General features: G+C 39.6%; 1 non-coding gene and 1 pseudogene across 1 annotated transcript; both read left to right on the forward strand.

Moving 5' to 3' along the window:
• Positions 1-17,373, forward strand: part of LOC130933951 (uncharacterized) — an 85,303-nt pseudogene that overhangs the window by 7,355 nt on the left and 60,575 nt on the right.
• On the forward strand, positions 14,864-14,971 carry LOC130938365 (small nucleolar RNA R71). Its single transcript, XR_009069533.1, has one exon. It is a non-coding gene; the product is annotated as a small nucleolar RNA R71 (small nucleolar RNA).

Here is a 17,373-nt window from a genome sequence, read left to right on the forward strand (position 1 = left end):
TCTGTGGTTGTGTAATTCTTCTGTGAATCATTTAGAACACGGCTGGCATAATAAATGACATGCAGAAGCTTGTTATGCCTCTGGCCCAACACTGCACCAATGGCATGGTCACTGGCATCACACATTAGTTCGAATGGCAATGTCCAGTCTGGTGCAGAGATGACTGGTGCTGTGACCAGCTTAGCTTTCAGGGTCTCAAATGCCTGCAGACACTGTGTGTCAAACACAAATGGTGTGTCAGCAGCTAGCAGGTTGCTCAGAGGTTTTGCAATTTTTGAAAAATCCATTATAAACCTTCTGTAGAATCCTGCATGCCCCAGAAAGCTTCTGATTGCCTTAACATTGGCAGGTGATGGTAATTTTTCAATTACCTCTACCTTTGCCTTATCCACCTCTATTCCCTTGCTTGAAATTTTGTGTCCAAGGACAATTCCTTCAGTCACCATAAAGTGTCATTTCTCCCAGTTTAAAACCAGGTTAGTCTCTTGGCACCTTTTCAGGACAAGTGCTAGGTGGTTAAGACAGGAGCTGAATGAGTCTCCATATACTGAGAAGTCATCCATGAAGATTTCCAGGAATTTCTCCACCATATCAGAGAAGATGGATAGCATGCATCTCTGAAAGGTTGCAGGAGCATTACACAGACCAAAAGGCATCCTCCTGTAGGCAAACACGCCAAAAGGGCAAGTAAATGCTGTTTTCTCTTGGTCTTGAGGATCTACTACAATTTGGTTGTAACCTGAATAGCCATCCAAAAAGCAGTAATAATCATGACCAGCTAGTCTTTCTAGCATTTGATCTATGAATGGTAAAGGAAAATGATCCTTTCTGGTGGCTGTATTGAGCCTTCTGTAGTCAATACACATACGCCACCCTGTGACTGTTCTTGTAGGAACCAGTTCATTTTTTTCATTATGAACTATTGTCATGCCTCCCTTCTTGGGGACAACTTGGACAGGGCTCACCCAGGGGCTATCAGAAATAGGATAAATAATCCCAGCCTCTAGTAATTTAGTGACCTCTTTCTGCACCACCTCCTTCATGGCTGGATTTAGCCGCCTTTGTGGTTGGACCACTGGTTTGGCAATATCCTCCAATAGGATCTTGTGCATGCATCTTGCTGGGCTAATTTCCTTAAGATCACTTATGGACCACCCAAGAGCTGTCTTGTGTGTCCTTAGCACTTGAATCAGTGCTTCCTCTTCCTGTGGATTTAAAGCAAAGCTTATGATTACAGGAAAGGTATCACCTTCTCCCAGAAATGCATATTTCAAGGATGGTGGTAATGGTTTGAGCTCGGGTTTGGGAGGTTTCTCCTCTTCCTGAGGGATTTTTAGAGGTTCTATTATTCTCTCTGATTCCTCCAAATCAGGCTGAACATCTTTAAAGATGTCCTCTAGCTCTGATTCGAGACTCTTAGTCATATTGATCTCTTCCACCAAAGAGTCAATAATGTCAGTGCCCATGCAGTCATTTGATGTGTCTGGATGCTGCATAGCTTTTACAGCATTCAACTTGAACTCATCCTCATTGACTCTCAGGGTTACTTCCCCTTTTTGTACATCAATGAGAGTTCGTCCAGTTGCTAGGAAAGGCCTTCCTAGAATGAGAGTTGCACTCTTGTGCTCCTCCATTTCCAGCACTACAAAGTCAGTTGGAAAGGCGAATGGCCCAACCTTGACAATCATGTCCTCAATTATGCCTGATGGATATTTAATGGAGCCATCCGCAAGTTGGAGGCATATCCGGGTTGGTTTGACTTCTTCAGTCAACCCAAGCTTTCTGATAGTGGATGCAGGTATTAGATTGATGCTTGCTCCAAGGTCATACAGGGCTGTCTTGGTGCAAGCACCTTCTAATGTGCATGGTATCATAAAGCTTCCTGGATCTTGAAGCTTTTTTGGTAAGCTTTTCAAAATGACTGCACTGCATTCTTCAGTGAGAAATACTTTTTCAGTTTCTCTCCAATCCTTCTTATGACTTAAGATCTCTTTCATGAACTTAGCATAAGAAGGTATTTGCTCAAGTGCCTCTGCAAAGGGAATCTTTATTTCAAGAGTCCTTAGATAGTCTGCAAAGCGGGCAAATTGCTTATCCTACTCCGCTTGGCGGAGTTTCTGAGGATAAGGCATCTTGGCTTTATATTCTTCAACCTTAGTTGCTGCAGGTTTATTCCTTACAGAAGTGGTTGGAGAAGCCTTTTTAGAGGGGTTACTATAAGCACTCTCAGGTGTTTGATTCCCCATTGGCGTTTGAATGCCATGATTGGGTGAAAAATGGGCGTTTAACGCCAACTTTTCCCCCTTTTCTGGCGTTTGAACACCAGAACTGGGCAGGGAATGGGCGTTTAACGCCAGCTTTCCCCCCTTTTCTGGCGTTTGAACGCCAAGAGTATTCCTCTCTGGGCTCTTACTGTCTTCAGAGGGATTTTGGATAGTGGTTTGGATATCCTCTGTCAATTGTTCCTTTATTGGCTTTTTGCTACTTTGAGCAGTGTTATTCAATGTCTTCCCACTCCTCAGTTGAACTGCTTGGCATTCTTCTGTTATCTGTTTAGATAGCTGTTATTTTGCCTGATTCAACTGTGATTCTATGTTCTTGTTAGCAATTTTAGTTTCTTGGAGCATCTCTTTAAATTCTGCTAACTGTTTTGTCATCAGGTGTAATTGCTGATTAAGCTCAATCATCTGTTCTTGAGGATTAGGATCAGTGGCTACTGCCATAACTTCTTCTTTTATGGAGAACTCATTGCTAGAGTACAAATGTTGATTTCTAGCAACAGTATCTATAAGCTCTTGAGCCTCCTCAATCGTCTTTCTCATATGCATAGATCCACCTGCTGAGTGGTCTAGAGACATCTGAGCTTTTTCTGCAAGCCCATAGTAGAAGATGTCTAACTGTACCCATTCTGAAAATATTTCAGAGGGGCATTTTCTTAGCATACCTCTATACCTCTCCCAAGCATTATAAAGGGATTCATTATCCTCTTGTTTAAAGCCTTGGATGTCCAGCCTTAGCTGTGTCATCCTTTTTGGAGGGTAAAATTGATTCAGGAATTTGTCTGATAACTGTTTCTATGTCTTTATGCTTGTTGTAGGTTGGTTATTCAACCACCTCTTAGCTTGATCTTTTACAGCAAATGGAAACAGTAATAATCTGTAGACATCCTGATCCACCTCTTTATCACGTACTGTGTCAGCAAGTTGTAAGAATTGTGCCAGAAACTCAATAGGTTCTTCCTGTGGAAGACCGGAATACTGGTAATTTTGCTGCACCATGATAATGAGTTGAGAATTTAGCTCAAAGCTGCTTGCTTTAATGGGAGGTATACAGATGCTACTCCCATATGCAGCTGTAATGGGGTTAGCATATGACCCCAGAGTCCTTATGGACTGTTCAATTCCACTTAGGTCCATGATGGAGAAAGGGAATATGATATGAATTCACAAGTAAAGTAAAAAAAAAAAATTTTTGTTTTTTTTTATTTGACCGAAAATAATAAAATAAAACAAATGGAAAATAAAATCAAATTTCGAAAACTAAAAGAAAATAAGATCAAAGCAAATTGAAAACTAAATCAATTAGTTAATTAAAAAGATTTTGGAATTAGCAATTGAAAATATATGATTGAAAATTATTTTGAAAAAGATTTTATTTTTGAAATGAGGAAAGAGAAAAACAACAAAATGACACCAAACTTAAAATTTTTTAGAAAATCAAACACAAATTTTCGAAAATTTCAAAGGAAAACACAAAGAGGACACCAAACTTAGAATTTTTAGAGAACAAGAAAGGACTAAGAACATGCAAATTCAAAAAATTAAAAGAAAACAAAAGCATGCAATTGACACCAAACTTAAAATGTGAAACTAAACTCAAATAAAAGACTCTAAACCAACAAAAATAAAACAATCCTAATCTAAGCAACAAGATAGACCGTCAGTTGTCCAAACTCGAACAATCCCCGGCAACGGCGCCAAAAACTTGGTGCATGATGAGCGGATATTTTATACGCTTTTTGGGGGTAATTTCTTGTAGATTTTAGTATGTTTTAATTAGTTTTTAATAGAATTTTATTAGTTTTTAAGCAAAAATCATATTTCTGGACTTTACTATGAGTGTGTGTATTTTTTTGTAATTTCAGGTATTTTCTGGCTGAAATTGAGGGAGCTGAGCAAAAATCTGACTTAGGCTGAAAAAGGACTGCTGATGCTGTTGGATCCTGACCTCCCTGCACTCGAAATGGATTTTCTGGAGCTACAGGAGTCCAATTGGCGCGCTCTCAACGGCGTTGGAAAGTAGACATCCAGGGCTTTCCAGCAATATATAATAGTCCATACTTTGCGCAAGGATAGACGACGTAACTTGGCGTTGAACGCCAAGTTCATGCTGCTGTCTGGAGTTAAACGCCAGAAAAACGTCATGATCCGGAGTTGAACGCCCAAAACACGTCATAACCTGGAGTTTAACGCCAAGAAAGGCCTCCACTCGTGGATAGCCTTAATCTCAGCCCCAGCACACACCAAGTGGGCCCCAGAAGTGGATTTCTGCACCAATTATCTTAGTTTACTCATATTCTGTAAACCTAGGTTACTAGTTTACTATTTAAACAACTTTTACAGACTTATCTTGTACCTGATGACACTTTCAGATCTGAATTACATACTTTGTGACGGCATGAGTCTCTAAACTCCATTGTTGGGGGTGAGGAGCTCTGCAGCGTCTCGATGATTTAATACAATTCCTTTGTTCTCCATTCAAACACGCTTGTTCTTATCTAAGATGCTTATTCGCGCTTAATTGTGAAGAAGGTGATGATCCGTGACACTCATCACCTTCCTCAATCCATGAACGTGTGCCTGACAACCACCTCCGTTCTACATCAGACTGAATGAATATCTCTTAGATTCTCCAACAGAATCTTCGTGGTATAAGCTGGATTGATGGCGGCATTCATGAGAATCCGGAAAGTCTAAACCTTGTCTGTGGTATTCCGAGTAGGATTCTGGGATTGAATGACTGTGACGCGCTTCAAACTCCTGAGGGCTGGGCGTTAGTGACAGACGCAAAAGAATCAAGGGATTCTATTCCAACCTGATTGAGAACCGACAGATGATTAGCCGTGCTGTGACAGAGCATAGGAACGTTCTCACTGAGAGGATGGGAGGTAGCCATTGACAACGGTGACACCCTACAGAGAGCTTGCCATGGAAGGAACCTGCGTGTGAGAAGAGGATTTCAAGGAAGGGTTGAAGTCAAAGGACAAAGCATCTCCAAAACTCCAACATATTCCACAATCCTTTATAAACAAGTAACTCTATTATTCCCTATTATTTTAACTTACAATTTTAAGTAGTTTGTAGTTTGGCTTTTTACAAGTAAATCCACATAACTTCATTAGCCTCCTGACTAAGATTAATAAAATAAGTATTTATTGCTTCAAACCAATAATCTCCGTGGGATCGACCCTTACTCACGTAAGGTATTACTTGGACGACCCAGTGCACTTGCTGGTTAGTTGAACGGAGTTGTGAAAAGAAAGTAATCAGTTAGTTGAATTAGTTCTTTTTGGCACATGCCAAAGAGCCATTAATTAAGGATCACAATTTCGTCCACCAAGTTTTTGGCGCCGTTGCCGGGGATTATTGAGTTTGGACAATTGAAGGCTTATTTTATTTCTTAGATTAGGAATAATTTATTTTTAATTTTATTCTTATTTTTAATTATTATAGAGTCATTAAATCAATATTGATAGGATAGTTTCTTTTCAAAAATTCTTTTCAAAATTTATTATTTTTCTTTTAATTAATTGCTAATTTTCGTGAGTCTAGTGTCTTGTTCTAAGTTTGGTGTCAATTGTATATCTTATATTTTTCTTTAAAATTTTCGACTTGTGTTCTTTGTTCCTCATTGATCTTCAAGTTGTTCTTGTTTATTTTTCTTGTTTGATCTTGAGTTTTTCTTGTTTGGTGTCTTTTCTTGTTTTTCTTGTGCTTTTTCAAAACCTTATCTTTTAAAAAAAAAAAACTTATACTTTTATCCACAAAAATAATTTTTCTTGATTTAATCTTGTGCCAAACTTTAAGTTTGGTGTTTTCTTGTTAAGTTCTCTTTAAATTTCGAAAATTTATTAAAGTTTTCTGAAAATTTTAAGTTTGGTGTTCTTTCTTGTGTTCTTGGTGTTCTTGTGAATCTTCAAAGTGTTCTTGAGTTTTTCTTGTGTCTTGATCTTAAAATTTTTAAGTTTGGTGTTCCTTGGTGTTTTCCCTCCAAAAATTTTCAAAAATAAGGAGCATTGGATCTAAAAATTTTAAGTCTTGTGTCTTTTGTGTGTTTTTCTCTTTCATCATAAAATTCAAAATTCAAAAAAAATTTTATTTTCCAACTATTTTTAAAACTACTTTTTCGAAATTTTTAATATAAACTTCAATTTTCAATTTCAAATTTTTCGAAAAAATTTTCACAAAATATTTTCAAAATATTTTTTTTATATATTCCATTTTTTTTTATTCCACTATTATAAAATAAATAATTCTCAACATATAAATTCTCAGCTTGTATTCCATTATGGAAGTAAGTATGAATGAACAGTCCAAGAGGACTCTGGGGTCATATGCCAACCCCACTACTGCTTCATATGGGAGTAGTATCTATATACCCTCCATTGGAGTTAGTAGCTTTGAGCTGAATCTTCAGCTCATTATCATGGTGCAGCAAAACTGCCAGTATTCTGGTCTTCCACATGAAGAACCTACAGAGTTTCTGGCACAATTTCTGCAAATTGCTGATACAGTACATGATAAGGAAGTAGATCAGGATGTCTACAGATTATTACTGTTTCCATTTGCTGTAAAAGATCAAGCTAAGAGGTGGTTAAATAACCAGCCTAAGAGCAGCATAAAAACATGGAAACAGCTGTCAGAAAAATTCCTGAATCACTATTTCCCTCCCAAACGGATGACACAGCTAAGGCTAAACATCCAAGGCTTCAAACAAGGAGATAATGAATCCCTTTATGATGCCTGGGAGAGATACAGAGAGATGCTAAGAAAATGCCCCTCTGAAATGTTTTCAGAATGGGTGCAATTAGACATCTTCTACTATGGGCTTACAGAAAAAGCTCAGATTTCTCTAGACCACTCAGCTGGTGGATCTATACACATGAGAAAAACAATTGAAGAAGCTCAAGAGCTTATTGATACAGTTGCCAGAAATCAGCATCTGTACCTAAGCAGTGAATCCTCTATGAAAGAAGAAGCTAAAACAGTAACTGCAGAACTCAGTCCAGTGGATCAGGCTAATGAATTCAATCAGCAATTAGATTTTCTAACTCAGCAACTAGCCGAATTCAAGGAAATATTACAGGAAACAAGAATGGCTAACAGGAACATGGAAGTGCAATTAAAGCAGACAGAAAAGCAACTGTCAAAACAAATAACAGAAGAATGCCAAGTAGTTCAATTAAGAAGTGGGAAAACATTAAATACCTCACTTCAAAGCAGTAAGAAGACAGGAAATGAACAAATAGCTACTCAAAATCCCTCTGAGGACAGGCAGAGCCCAGAAAGGGATAAAGCTGGCGCTGAACGCCCAAACCATGCTCATTCCTGGCGTTCAATGCCAGAAACAAGCATGGATCTGGCGTTGAACGCCCAAAAGGAACATGGTTCTGGTGTTCAAACGCCAATAACAAGCAAGGAGGTGGCGTTTAACGCCACCCCAGCTTCCACCCCTGGTATTCAAACGCCAGTGGGTGATCAGTCACATACAAGTGCTGATAACAATCCTTCTAAAAAGGCTTCCCAACCCACTTCTGTAGGTAATAAACCTGCAGCAACTAAGGTTGAGGAATACAAAGCCAAAATGCCTTATCCTCAAAAACTCCGCCAAGCGGAACAGGATAAGCAATTTGCTCGCTTTGCAGACTATCTCAGGACTCTTGAAATAAAGATTCCGTTTGTAGAAGCACTTGAGCAAATACCCTCTTATGCTAAGTTCATGAAAGAAATCTTAAGTCATAAGAAGGATTGGAGGGAAACTGAAAAAGTCTACCTCACTGAAGAATGCAGTGCAGTCATTCTGAGAAGCTTACCTGAGAAGCTTAAAGATCCTGGGAGCTTTATGATACCATGCACATTAGAGGGTAATTGTACCAAGCAAGCTTTATGTGATCTTGGGGCAAGTATCAACCTAATACCTGCATCTACCATCAGAAAGCTTGGTTTAACTGAAGAAATTAAACCAACCAGGATATGTCTTCAACTTGCTGATGGTTCCATTAAGTACCCATCAGGCGTGATTGAAGACATGATTGTCAAGGTTGGGCCATTCGCCTTTCCTACTGACTTTGTGGTGCTGGAAATGGAGGAGCACAAGAGTGCAACTCTCATTCTGGGAAGACCTTTCCTAGCAACTGGCCGAACCCTCATTGATGTCCAAAAAGGGGAAGTAACCTTGAGAGTCAATGAGGAGGAGTTCAAGTTGAATGTTGTCAAAGCAATGCAACATCCAGACACCCCAAATGACTGCATGAGTGTTGATATTATTGATTCTCTGGTAAGAGAGGTCAATATGGCTGAGAGTTTGGAATCAGAGCTAGAGGACATCTTTAAAGATGTTCAGCCTGATTTGGAGGAGTCACAGAAGATAATAGAACCTCTAAAAATCCCTCAAGAAGAGGAGAAACCTCCAAAACCCGAACTCAAACCATTACCACCATCCCTAAAATATGCATTTCTGGGAGAAGGTGATACCTTTCCTGTAATTATAAGCTCTACCTTAGAGCCACAGGAAGAGGAAGCACTAATTCAAGTGCTAAGGACGCACAAGACAGCTCTTGGGTGGTCCATTAGTGATCTTAAGGGCATTAGCCCAGCCAGATGCATGCACAAAATCTTGCTGGAAGATGACGCCAAGCCAGTGGTTCAACCACAAAGGCGGCTGGTGCGCGAAATTGTGAACAATACTTTTCACAACTCTCATAATCCCCGGTAATGGCTCCAAAAACGTGGTAGCTCAATACCATGGCATTACACAACTTCGCACAACTAACCAGCAAGTGCACTGGGTCGTCCAAGTAATACCTTACGTGAGTAAGGGTCGATCCCACGGAGATTGTTAGCATTGAAGCAAGCTATGGTCATCTTGTAAATCTTAGTCAGGCAAACTCAAATGTATATGATGATGAACGAAAATAACATAGAAGATAAAGATAGTGATACTTATGTATATCATTGGTGTAAGAGCTTCAGACAAGTGTATGAAGATGCCTTCCCTTCCGTCTCTCTGCTTTCCTACTGCCTTCATCCAATCCTTTCTTACTCCTTCCCATGGCAAGCTCGTGTAGGGTTTTACTGTTGTCAGCAGCTACCTCCCATCCGCGCAGTGAAAGCTAATGCACGCACTCTGTCACAGTGCTGCCAATCACCGGTTTGGTTCCCTCCCCTACCGGAATAGAATCACTCTTTTGCGTCTGTCACTAACGCCCAGTAGGTTACAGGTTTGAAGCACGTCACAGTCATTCAATCATTGAATCCTACTCAGAATACCACAGACAAGGTTAGACCTTCCGGATTCTCTTGAATGCTGCCATCAGGTCCTGTGGTGCACGAAATTGTGATCACTACAACTTCGCACAACTAACCAGCAAGTGCACTGGGTCGTCCAAGTAATACCTTACGTGAGTAAGGGTCGATCCCACGGAGATTGGTGGTATGAAGCAAGCTATGGTCATCTTGTAAATCTCAGTCAGGCAGACTCAAATGTATAATGGTGATGAACGAAAATAACATAAAAGATAAAGATAGGGATACTTATGTATATCATTGGTGTAAGAGCTTCAGATAAGCGTATGAAGATGCCTTCCCTTCCGTCTCTCTGCTTTCTTACTGTCTTCATCCAATCCTTCTTACTCCTTTCCATGGCAAGCTCGTGTAGGGTTTCACTGTTGTCAGCAGCTACCTCCCATCCGCGCAGTGAAAGCTAATGCACACACTCTGTCACAGTGCTGCCAATCACCGGTTTGGTTCCCTCCCCTACCGGAATAGAATGACTCTTTTGCGTCTGTCACTAACGCCCAGTAGGTTACAGGTTTGAAGCACGCCACAGTCATTCAATCATTGAATCCTACTCAGAATACCACAGACAAGGTTTAGACCTTCCGGATTCTCTTGAATGCTGCCATCAGGTCCTGCCTATACCACGAAGATTCCGAAGAATCCAAGAGATATTCACTAAGCCTCGGATGCTTGTAGAACAAGAATGGTTGTCAGTCACCTTGTTCATAGGTGAGAATGATGATGAGTGTCAATCATCACCTTCATCAAGTTGAAGAACAAGTGATATCTTGGTAAAAGAACAAGCGGAATTGAATAGAAGAACAATAGTAATTGCATTAATACTCGAGGTACAGCAGAGCTCCACACCTTAATCTATGGTGTGTAGAAACTCCACCGTTGAAAATACATAAGAACAAAAGTGATCATTGGTTTCGGCCCCAGAGAGGGAACCAGAAGAACCAAGATCTGATCTAAGAACTAGATGTCCAAAGATACCAATACAATAGTAAAAGGTCCTACTTATAGAAAACTAGTAGCCTAGGGTGTACAGAGATGAGTAAATGACATAGAAATCCACTTCCGGGCCCACTTGGTGTGTGCTTGGGCTGAGCAATGAAGCATTTTCGTGTAGAGACTCTTCTTGGAGTTAAACGCCAGCTTTAGTGCCAGTTTGGGCGTTTAACTCCCAATTAGGTGCCAGTTCCGGCGTTTAACGCTGGAATTTCTTGAGGTGACTTTGAACGCCGGTTTGGGCCATCAAATCTTGGGCAAAGTATGGACTATTATATATTGCTGGAAAGCCCAGGATGTCTAGTTTCCAACGCCGTTGAGAGCGCGCCAATTGGGCTTCTGTAGCTCCAGAAAATCCACTTCGAGTGCAGGGAGGTCAGAATCCAACAGCATCTGCAGTCCTTTTCAGTCTCTGAATCAGATTTTTGCTCAGGTCCCTCAATTTCAGCCAGAAAATACCTGAAATCACAGAAAAACACACAAACTCATAGTAAAGTCCAGAAAAGTGAATTTTAATTAAAAACTAATAAAAATATAATAAAAACTAAACTAAAACTACTAAAAACATACTAAAAACAATGCCAAAAAGCATACAAATTATCCGCTCATCACAACACCAAACTTAAATTGTTGCTTGTCCCCAAGCAACTGAAAATCAAATAAGATAAAAAGAAGAGAATATACTATAGACTCCAAATTATCAATGAAACATAGCTCCAAATTAGATGAGCGGGACTAGTAGCTTTTTGCCTCCAAACAGTTTTGGCATCTCACTTTATCCTCTGAAATTCAGAATGATTGGCTTCTTTAGGAACTCAGAATCCAGATAGTGTTATTGATTCTCCTAGTTAAGTATGATGATTCTTGAACACAGCTACTTATTGAGTCTTGGCCGTGGCCCAAAGCACTCTGTCTTCCAGTATTACCACCGGATACATACATGCCACTGACACATAATTGGGTGAACCTTTTCAGATTGTGACTCAGCTTTGCTAAAGTCCCCAATTAGAGGTGTCCAGGGTTCTTAAGCACACTCTTTTTGCCTTGGATCACAACTTTATTTCTTTCTTTTTCTTTCTTTTTCTCTTTCTCCCTTTTTTTCGTTTTTCTCCTTCTTTTTCTCCTTTTTTTTTTGTATTCACTGCTTTTTCTTGCTTCAAGAATCATTTTTATGATTTTTCAGATCCTCAGTAACATGTCTCCTTTTCATCATTCTTTCAAGAGCCAACAATTTAACATTCATGAACCACAAATTCAAAAGATATATGCACTGTTCAAGCATACATTCAGAAAACAAAAGCATTGCCACCACATCAAACTAATTAAGCTAGTTTTAAAGATGAATTCGAAATCCTGTACTTCTTGTTCTTTTGTGATAAAAACAGTTTTCTTTTAAGAAAGGTGATGGATTCATATTCATAGCTTTAAGGCATAGATACTAAGACACTAATGATCATAAGACACAAACATGGATAAACATAAAGCACTAAAATTCGAAAAACAGAAAAATAAAGAACAAGGAGATTAAAGAACGGGTCCACCTTAGTGATGGTGGCTCTTTCTTTCTCTTGAAGATCCTATGGAGTGCTTGAGCTCCTCAATGTCTCTTCCTTGTCTTTGTTGCTCCTCTCTCATGATCCTTTGATCTTCTCCAATTTCATGGAGGAGGATGGCATGTTCTTGGTGCTCCACCCTTAGTTGTCCCATGTTAGAAATTAATTTTCCTAGGGAGGTGTTAATTTGCTCCCAGTAGTCTTGTGGAGGAAAGTGCATCCCTTGAGGTATCTCAGGGATTTCTTGATGAGAGGGGTCTCTTGTTTGCTCCATCTTCTTCTTAGTGATGGGCTTGAGGTCATGCCTTCTCAGTTGAACCGGCTTTGGATGCCATAAATGGTTATGGAAAAACAAAAAGCAATGCTTTTACCACACCAAACTTAAAAGGTCTGCTCGTCCTCGAGCAAAAGAAGAAAGAAGAGAGTAGAAGAAGAAGAAATGGGAGAGAGGGAGATGGCTTTGTGGTTCGGCCAAAAAAAGGGGGAGAAGTGGTGGTTTATGAAGGATGGATGTGAGTGGTGAAGAGAAAGAGATGTTGAGGTGATTGGTGAATGGGTGAAGAAGAAGAGAGAGAGTGGTGGGGTTGGTGGGGATCCTGTGGGGTCCACAGATCCTGAGGTGTCAAGGAAAAGTCATCCCTGCACCAAATGGCATCAAAATCCACGTTTTGAGCCATTTCTGGCGTTAAACGCCGGGCTGGTGCCCATTCCTGGCGTTTAACGCCAGGTTGTTGCCCTTTACTGGCGTTTAACGCCAGTCTGGTGCCCCTTTCTGGCGTTAAACGCCCAGAATGGTGCCAGACTGGGCGTTAAACGCCCAACAGCTAGCATTACTGGCGTTTGAACGCCAGCTTCTTCTCCTCCAGGGTGTGCTGTTTTTCTTCCTGTTTTTCATTCTTGTTTTTGCTTTTTTCATTGTTTTTGTGACTTCTTATGATTATCAACCTACAAAAAAGATAAAATAACAAAAGAAACTATATAAATTATAATCATTGGGTTGCCTCCCAACAAGCGCTTCTTTAATGTCAGTAGCTTGACAGAGGACTCTCATGGAGCCTCAGAAATACTCAGAACCGTGTTGGAACCTCCCAACACGAAACTTAGAGTTTGAATGTGGGGGTTCAACACCAAACTTAGAGTTTGGTTGTGGCCTCCCAACACCAAACTTAGAGTTTGACTGTGGGGGCTCTGCTTGGCTCTGTTTTGAGAGAAGCTCTTCATGCTTCCTCTCCATGATGATAGAGGGATGTCCTTGGGCCTTAAACACCAAGGATTCTTCATTCACTTGAATGATCAACTCTCCTCTATCAACATCAATCACAGTCTTTGCTGTGGCTAGGAAGGGTCTGCCAAGGATGATGGATTCATCCATGCACTTCCCAGTCTCTAGGACTATGAAGTCAGTAGGGATGTAATGGTCTTCAATCTTCACCAAAACATTCTCTACAAGTCCATGAGCTTGTTTTCTTGAATTGTCTGCCATGTCTAATGAGATTCTTGCAGCTTGCACCTCAAAGATCCCTAATTTCTCCATTACAGAGAGGGGCATGAGGTTTACACTTGACCCTAAGTCACACAAGGCCTTCTTGAAGGTCATGGTGCATATGGTACAAGGTATAGAAAACTTCCTAGGATCCTGCCTCTTTTGAGGCAGTTTCTGCCTAGACAAGTCATTCAGTTCTTTGGTGAGCAAGGGTGGTTCATCCTCCCAAGTCTCATTTCCAAATAACTTGTCATTTAGCTTCATGATTGCTCCAAGGTATTTAGCAACTTGCTCTTCAGTGACATACTCATCCTCTTCAGAGGAAGAATACTCATCAGAGCTCATGAATGGCAGAAGTAAGTCCAATGGAATCTCTATGGTCTCATTTTGAGCCTCAGATTCCCATGGTTCCTCATTGGGGAACTCAGTTGAGGCTAGTGCACGCCCATTGAGGCCTTCCTCAGTGGCGTCCACTTCCTCTCTTTCCTCTCCAAATTCGGCCATGTTTATGGCTTTGCACTCTCCTTTTGGATTTTCTTCTGTATTGCTTGGAAGAGTACTTGGAGGGAGTTCAGTAACTTTCTTGCTCAGCTGTCCCACTTGTCCTTCCAAATTCCTAATGGAAGACCTTGTTTCAGTCATGAAACTTTGAGTGGTTTTGATTAGATCAGAGACCATGGTTGCTAAGTCAGAGGGGTTCTGCTTAGAATTCTCTGTCTGTTGCTGAGAAGATGATGGAAAAGGTTTGCCATTGTTAAACCTGTTTCTTCCACCATTATTATTGAAACCTTGTTGAGGTCTCTCTTGATTCTTCCATGAGAGATTTGGGTGATTTCTCCATGAAGAATTATAGGTGTTTCCATAGGGTTCTCCTAGGTAATTCACCTCTTCCATGGAAGGGTTCTCAGGATCATAAGCTTCTTCCTCAGATGAAGCATCCTTAGTACTGTTTGGTGCATTTTGCATTCCAGACAGACTCTGAGAAATCAATATGACTTGTTGAGTCAATATCTTGTTCTGAGCCAATATGGCATTCAGAGTGTCAATCTCAAGAACTCCTTTCTTCTGACTAGTCCCATTGTTCACAGGATTCCTTTCAGAAGTGTACATGAATTGGTTATTTGCAACCATTTCAATCAATTCTTGAGCTTCTGCAGGCGTCTCTTCAGATGAAGAGATCCTCCAGCAGAGCTATCCAAAGACATCTTGGATAGTTCAGAGAGACCATCATAGAAAATACCTATGATGCTCCATTCAGAAAGCATGTCTGAGGGACATCTTCTGATTAATTGTTTGTATCTTTCCCAAGCTTCATAGAGGGATTCTCCATCCTTCTGTCTGAAGGTTTGGACTTCCACTCTAAGCTTACTCCATCTTTGTGGTGGAAAGAACTTTGCCAAGAAGGCATTGACTAGCTTTTCCCAAGAGTCCAGGCTTTCTTTAGGTTGAGAATCCAACCATATTCTAGCTCTGTCTCTTACAGCAAAAGGGAATAGCATCAGTCTGTAGACCTCAGGGTTAACCCCATTAGTCTTGACTGTGTCACAGATTTGCAAGAATTCAGCTAAGAACTGATGAGGATCTTCCATTGGAAGTCCATGGAACTTGCAATTCTGTTGCATTAGAGAAACTAATTGAGGCTTAGGCTCAAAGTTGTTTGCTCCAATGGCAGGGATAGAGATGCTTCTCCCATAGAAATCAGGAGTAGGTGCAGTGAAGTCACCCAGCACCTTCCTTGCATTGTTGGCATTGTTGTTGTTTTCGGCTGCCATGTCTTCTTCTTCTTTGAAGAATTCGGTCAGGTCCTCTAAAGAGAGTTGTGCTTTGGCTTCTCTTAGCTTTCTCTTCAAGGTCCTTTAAGGTTCAGGGTCAGCTTCAACAAGAATGCCTTTGTCTTTGTTCCTGCTCATATGAAAGAGAAGAAAACAAGAAAATATGGAATCCTCTATGTCACAGTATAGAGATTCCTTGAGGTGTCAGAGGAAGAAAAATGGAAGACAGAAGTAGAAAATTCGAACTTATCAAAGAAGATGGAGTTCGAATTTTGCATTAAGGAATAGAGTTATTCCAAAAATAGAAGGATGTGAGAAGAAGGGAAGTAATTTTCGAAAATTAAGTAAAAGATTTTGAAAACATTTTGAAAAACACTTAATTGATTTTCGAAAATAAAAGTGGAAAAGAAATCAAGTGATTTTTGAAAAAGATTTTGAAATTAGAAATCAAAAAGATTTGATTGAAAACTATTTTGAAGAAGATGTGGTTAAGAAGATATGATTGGTTTTAAAAAGATGTGATTTAAAAACAATTTTAAAAAAATATGATTTGAAAACAATTTTTAAAAAGATATGATTTGAAAACAATTTGAAAAGATATGGTTTTTAAAAATTAATGACTTGCCTAACAAGAAAAGATATGATTCAAACATAAAACCTTCCTCAACAGAAGAGGCAAAAAATGTGCAATCAAATCATTAATTGTTAGTAAGTATCTTTGAAAAAGGAAAGAAATTGATTTTGAAAACATTTGATTGAAAAGATATGATTTGAAAAAGATTTGATTTTGAAAAACTTTGAAAACTTGAAAAAAATTGATTTTGAAAACAAAATCTTCCCCCTTTGCCATCCTGGCGTTAAACGCCCAGAATGGTGCACATTCTGGCGTTTAACGCCCAAACTACTACCCTTTTGGGCGTTAAACGCCCAGCCAGGCACCCTGGCTGGCGTTTAAACGCCAGTCTGTCTTCTTCACTGGGCATTTTTGAATGCTCAGCTTTTCTGTGTGATTCCTCTGTAGTATGTTCCGAATCTTCAATTCTCTGTATTATTGACTGAAAAGACACAAATTAAAAATATTTTTGGATTTTTAATAATGAGGAATAATCAAAATGCAATTAAAATCAAATAACAAGCATGCAGACACCAAACTTAGCAGTTTGTACACTACTGACATTAACAAAATGAGAATGATATGAGAAACAACAAAACACTCAAGTCAATAGAATTCAAAGATCAAAACAAGAAATCATCAAGAACAACTTGAAGATTAATTAAGACCCATGCAAAAAATTCGAAAAATGCAAGAAGAACAGAAACATGCAATTGACACCAAACTTAAGATGAGACTCTAGACTTAAACAAGAAATATTTTGGATTTTATGATTTTGTAATTTTTTTTTTTTGCTTTTTCGAAAATTAAGTGAAAAGGAAATAAAGGTATCAAAATTCTTAATGAGAATTCAGGAATCATGCAATGTTAGTCTAAAGCTTTAGTCTAAAGGAATTAGACAGGGCCGGCTAAGCTTCAGCAGGACATTGCATTCAAGAGCTAAATTGATGATGATCAATCAGCTTTGGTGATGATAAGAACATCACTTGAAACACTAGAATTCATTCTTAAGAACTCTGAAGAAAAAATAATACCTAATCTAAGCAACAAGATGAACCGTCAGTTGTCCATACACAAGAACATCCGGCAACGGCGCCAAAACCTTGGTGCACGAAATTGTGATCACTACAACTTCGCACAAAAACCAGCACGTGCACTGGGTCGTCCAAGTAATACCTTACGTGAGTAAGGGTCGATCCCACGGAGATTGGTGGTATGAAGCAAGCTATGGTCATCTTGTAAATCTCAGTCAGGCAGACTCAAATGTAATGGTGATGAACGAAAATAACATAAAAGATAAAGATAGGGATACTTATGTATATCATTGGTGTAAGAGCTTCAGATAAGCGTTATGAAGATGCCTTCCCTTCCGTCTCTCTGCTTT

This window comes from Arachis stenosperma, chromosome 6 (genome assembly GCF_014773155.1).
Source record: "Arachis stenosperma cultivar V10309 chromosome 6, arast.V10309.gnm1.PFL2, whole genome shotgun sequence".
NCBI classification, from domain to species: Eukaryota; Viridiplantae; Streptophyta; class Magnoliopsida; order Fabales; family Fabaceae; genus Arachis; species Arachis stenosperma.